This window comes from Oncorhynchus kisutch, unplaced genomic scaffold, assembly GCF_002021735.2.
Source record: "Oncorhynchus kisutch isolate 150728-3 unplaced genomic scaffold, Okis_V2 Okis01b-Okis20b_hom, whole genome shotgun sequence".
Taxonomy (NCBI): Eukaryota; Metazoa; Chordata; class Actinopteri; order Salmoniformes; family Salmonidae; genus Oncorhynchus; species Oncorhynchus kisutch.
In genome coordinates, this window is record NW_022261978.1 from 2,861,183 (window position 1) to 2,867,182 (window position 6,000).

A 6,000-nucleotide genomic window follows, 5' to 3' on the forward strand; every position below is an offset into this window, starting at 1 on the left:
CCCCCAGCATATCAACTCAGTAAAAGGTACAATAATACTTCAGAATAATAGTAATTGTATAGTGCAATACTATGAAGTGCTTTCTCTACATTGCATGCTGCTCTACTTTCAGTGAAGTATAACTTTAAATGAATACATTGAAGTTATATTTAACACCAAGGCAGCGTGCTACACTACACTGTGTGTAGAACAGTTGATCTCTTCCTTATTATAATAATAACAACACTGTTACTATACTACTACTACACTACTATTACTTTACTACTACTACTACTACTACTGCTACTGCTACTACCACTACCACTACTACTATACTACTACTACACTACTGCTATTACTACTACCACTGCTACTGCCACTGCTACTACCACTACCACTACTACTATTCTACTACTACTACTGCTACTACCACTACCACTACTACTATACTACTACTACTACTGCTACTACCACTACTACTACTACTATTACTATAGGTCTATACTTGTACTACTATAACATGACTCTCACTAAGCCTATGTTGAGGCCCATACTCCCTGTAGTGAAAAGACTTCTATAGAGGGTTAGGGTCTATAGCAGGCACCCCCTGATGCAGGAACTGATTGAGTGGGGGTACAGAAGGGATTGTGTGAGTGTGTTTACGTTTTCTAAGAACTGTAAGTAGGGAGAGGATGTACAGAGGGAGTTATGGTTGTATGTGTGTGTGTGTGTGTGTGTAGGCGGGAGGGGTTGTGTGTATGAAAATGAGTGTGTTATAAGTAGGGAGAAGGTCCGTGGTGGTCCTGATCAGGGGGGGCGAAGCAGTGAGTGAGACTACGTTTAGTAGAAGCTGTCCTCTTGGTGAATTGGTGATCGTCGGACACACTTACACACGCACACACATCGTAGTGTGTGTTTTACGTTTTGTGGTGTAACTTACACTTGTGTGGCGTGACCAGCAGGTCTAGGTTCTTCTGAGAGAGGTTGGGCCAAATGGCCATCATTTCTTTCCTTAGCTCAGCGTCCATCTGATGTTTGTCAGCTCCTCCTGTGTTACCCAACACACACGTCAAGACACACACACACACACACACGTGGGCATACACACACGCAGGTACGCAGGACAGCAAACACACACAAGAGCAAACACGCGCACGTACGAAAGAACATATGCAAGGGCAAACACACGTAAGCAAACGCAGGCAGCAGAGCAAGCCCACACACACACGCCCACACACACCCACACACGCCCACACACACACGCCCACACACGCCCACACACACACGCCCACACACACACACACACACACACACACACACACACGCCCACACACACACACACACACACACACACACACACACACACACACGCACACACAAATATGCATGCAAAAAAACAAGTTATCCAGCCACACATGTACACATTCACACAAACAAAAAAGATTTGGATTAATCCACAACTTCCTGAGCATTTATAAATGTTTGGTATATCACCACTATCTGGAAGGACAGGACTGATACCATACCTATGGTAGGAAGAAAAGAAAGGGAGAAAGAAAGAAATAGATAGAACAAAAGAATGAAAGAAAGAAAGACAGACAGACAGAAAAAGAGAAACAGAGAGAGGAAGAATAAAAGCAAGCAAGAAAGAAAGAAAGAAAGAAAGAAAGAAAGAAAGAAAGCAAGAAAGAAAGAGTAGAAAGGGAAAAGGTAGGAAACAACAGATCAGAATGGCAAAAATAGTGAAAAAGTACAGCTGAAAAGGTTTAGTAGATAAAGAGAGACAGAAAAGGAGGAGGAGAGAAGGTCGTACCCTTGGCAATCTTGATATCGAGCGCTGTCCGAATCAGAGCCATGAGGGTGGAGTTGAAATGCACTGAGTTGTCCTCGGCAACCGGCAAGTCCATGCGCAGCAGCCTCTGTGGAGAGCCAATCAGGTGGAGAGGTTGAGAAAAGAGAGTGTGTCCGTGGTAGGGGGTGTGGTCTGAACCTCCAGGTAAGGGGAAAAGGGAGGGACCAAGGATTGAGGGAGCTCGATAGGGCAACAGCCTAAAAAGGTTAGGTTTCAGTGTCTGTAATCGTATCTACTTGTTTATTTAGCCAGGATTATGTTTGACTCTGTCTGTCTGATTCTGAAGACACAGAAATTTGGTGCAATTCAGTTTCACCTCACAGTTCATAGAGAGAATTGAAATCCAATTCATGAATTGAAAGAAATCCTCATAGAAAAAAAAGTTGATTTCAATTCATCTCCCGAAGTGACTGAATCTAAATGGAATTGAACTCGACCCCACTTGTAGTATCTTGATTGTCAGAGGTCCCTTGTAGGTCTATGTTGTGTCTTTGTGTGCTAAAGGACTTTGTCATATGTAGTAACCACAGTATGATTTCCAAACTGTGAAACTGCCTTTTCCAAAGGAAACAGTGGAAAAGTACTTCCTGATTGTCTCCTGATTGGCAAGTGATACTCAAACAACTACACATTTATCCAATGGGCCGTCTGCTACAGAATTGAGTGACTGCGAGAGCCAAGAGCCACGCGGCACCGCAATGGCCGACGACCAACTGACCCAACCTATGCCCATGTTCCCTAATAATGTGTGAATGCAACGGTACGCATTCACGCATCTTATTACACACAAATGTACACACATGTACACATACAACCCCCTGTACCCTCCCACTAACATACAGTATATCAAGAGAATATACTGGAATAGACTGCAAGACATAGCAAACAGTAGTATCACTAGTGTAGTTGTATTACTCTTAATCAGGAGACTAGTGGGTTTTATCAAGGCATCTGCTATAGAGCTCCCCCTACCTGTATGGAGGTTCGCTACATGTTTTTGATTTATTTATTTCTAAACATGTCAAACCAATGGATGAACTGCTAGATTTAAAAAAAAAAAAACCCGGGGTTGTTTTTTCACATCTATTAGTCGATCATCGATTGGTTTGACCTCTGAACATGAGCGTTGGGTACTCACGTAGGACGGGCAAGCACGTGTGACACGATGTTAGTGTGTGTGTGTCATGCCCGAAAGCGTGTGTGGCAACAGTCGTCGCAGCCAACATCCATAGCCTCCAGGTGTCCATAGCAACAAGCCATGCAACAGAGAATGCGACGGACGCATGCTTTTCCCAACCCCCCCCCAGATCCCCGACATTCAACATACCTCCACAAGCAGCATGCCCCTACCACCCCCCTCCCCCCTCCCCAGGACAAGCAGCCGTGCAGCCGCGCACAGAGAGCATCATCATATTAGCTGTGATGGATTCATGGGGATATCTACATATTGGTCCCTTGATTTGCTTCATTTCCTCTCTATGGTTTCCTACAGAGCTACGCAGGCTACTTGAAGAGTCCTTAGTGTTAGGCTTTTAGACATGGTGCAAAGGTCCGGATTGGCAGATCAGATCTCTCTCCATGCTAAACGGTTGCGTTATCTAAAAGGGGTCAGTTAAAGATGTTTATTAATAACATTCCAGAGAGAAGAAAATAATAAAAAGAAGAATGATTTGTTTTCGACCAACCAGATGTCGGGCTACTGTGTATAGGGGAGACGGAGTAGTAGAGGTTAGTGGCGTTAGAACCAGAAGGTTTCTATAATGAGATGGAGCTACAGATAAAAAACGGAAGGAAGAGGGAGAGGAAGAGGGAGAGGAAGAGGGAGAGGAAGAGGGAGAGGGAGAGGAAGAGGGAGCGAGATTGTGACGACATTGAAACGATACGTGATTCAAGGGGAGAGAGAGAGAGAGAGAGAGAGAGGAGAGAGAGAGAGAGAGAGAGAGAGAGAGAGTATAACAAGACAAGAGAATAAGACGAGGACTGAAACCATGTCAATCTATCACCAAAAAATGGCCAGTCAATGGCCATTTCCCAAACAAAGCAGGCCTTCCTGGAAAGTTCACTACCATAACAAAGGTTAGAAAGGTCAAGCGTAGAAAGAGGTCAAATACTACTCTTGGATTGACCAGTCCCAGGTGGGAGAAAGTGGTGTAGGGGTTAGGGCCTTTAACGTAAGTCTCCTCTCAGGATTAGTGTACTAAAACAACGACAAGCTAGAATATAACCCACAAAAGCCATCACAGCATCTATCATTGTTGTTATCCATGAACACTAGGGATTTCCATGAGTGACATATTGTATGCAATAGGGAATTGCTGGGCTGCGTCCCAAATGGCACCGTGTCCCAAATAGCACCCTATTCCCAATGTAGTGCACTACTTTTGACCAGGGCCCATAGCGCTCTAGTTGAAAGTAGTGCACTGTATATGGAATAGGGTTCCATTGGGACACAAACCCTGGATAGAGTGGAGAGAAGGAGCAGGGAGAAGAGAGGACGAGAGAGGACAGAGAACAGACAGTAGGATAGAGGGATCAGAGACAGACAGTAGGAAAGAGACAGACAGTAGGATAGAGGGACAGAGATAGACAGTAGGATAGAGACAGACAGTAGGATAGAGGGACAGAGACAGACAGTAGGATAGAGGGTCAGAGACAGACAGTAGGATAGAGACAGACAGTAGGATAGAGAGACAGAGATATACAGTAGGATAGAGGGTCAGAGACAGACAGTAGAATAGAGACAGACAGTAGGAGATAGGGACAGAGACAGACAGTAGAATAGAGATATAAAGTAGGATAGAGTCAGAGGGACAGAGACAGACAGTAGGATAGAGGGACAGAGATAGACAGTAGGTATAGGGACAGAGACAGACAGTAGGATAGAGGGACAGAGACAGACAGTAGGATAGAGGGACACGAGATAGACAGTAGGATAGAGGGACAGAGACAGACAGTAGGATAGAGGGACAGAGATAGACAGTAGGATAGAGTCAGAGGGACAGAGACAGACAGTAGGATAGAGGGACAGAGATAGACAGTAGGATAGAGGGACAGAGACAGACAGTAGGATAGAGGACAGAGATAGACAGTAGGATAGAGGGACAGAGACAGACAGTAGGATAGAGGGACAGAGACAGCCAGTAGGAGAGAGGGACAGAGACAGACAGTAGAATAGAGATAGACAGTAGGAGAGAGGACAGAGACAGACAGTAGGATAGAGGGACAGAGATAGACAGTAGGATAGAGGGACAGAGACAGACAGTAGGATAGAGGGACAGAGACAGACAGTAAGATAGAGACAGACAGTAGGATAGAGGGACAGAGATAGACAGTAGGATATAGGGACAAGATAGACAGTAGGATAGAGGGACAGAGACAGACAGTAGGATAGAGGGACAGAGATAGACAGTAGGATAGAGGGACAGAGACAGACAGGGATAGAGGGACAGACAGACAGTAGAATAGAGGGACAGAGATAGACAGTAGGATAGAGGGATAGAGACAAACTAGGACAGAGACAGACAGTAGAATAAACACAGTAGGATAGAGGGACAGAGATAGACATAGGATAGAGGGACAGAGATAGACAGTAGGATAGAGGGACAGAGATAGACAGTAGGATAGAGGGACAGAGATGACAGTAGGATAGAGGGACAGAGATAGACAGTAGGATAGAGGGACAGAGATAGACAGTAGGATATAGGGACAGAGATAACAGTAGGATAGAGGGACAGAGATAGACAGTAGGATAGAGGTACAGAGATAGACGTAGGATAGAGGACAGAGATAGACAGTAGGATAGAGGCACAGAGACAGACAGTAGAATAGACAAACAGTAGGATAGAGGGACAGAGATAGACAGTAGGATAGAGGGACAGAGGGAGAGAGGTATGTCAGAGAGTGGAACATTGGATAATGTTGGCGTAGTTGAAGCTGACAGACAAGTGGACGGAATGCAAATTAGGTAAGAGAGAGAGAGAGAAAGAGGGGGAGGGAATGATACAGATAGAGAGAGAGAGAAGAGGAAAGAGAGTGATACAGAGATAGAGAGAGAGAGAGAGAGAGCTAGAGAGAGAGAGGGGAAAGAGAGTGATACAGAGAGAGAGAGAGAGAGAGAGAGAGAGGGGAAAGAGAGTGATACACAGAGAGAGAGAGAGAGAGAGAGAGGG

At 45.0% G+C, this 6,000-nt stretch overlaps 1 pseudogene across 1 annotated transcript in view; it reads right to left on the minus strand.

The window, feature by feature from the left end:
• The window catches only part of LOC116358905 (voltage-dependent P/Q-type calcium channel subunit alpha-1A-like), a 43,618-nt pseudogene extending 40,789 nt beyond the window's left edge, over positions 1-2,829 (minus strand). The window contains exons 1-2 of the transcript XR_004206520.1: positions 1,793-2,829; positions 920-1,027 (exon numbers count right to left, since the gene is read on the minus strand). The product of XR_004206520.1 is annotated as a voltage-dependent P/Q-type calcium channel subunit alpha-1A-like (transcript). The remainder of the gene's footprint in view (positions 1-919; positions 1,028-1,792) is intronic.
• Positions 2,830-6,000: the final 3,171 nt, after the last annotated feature.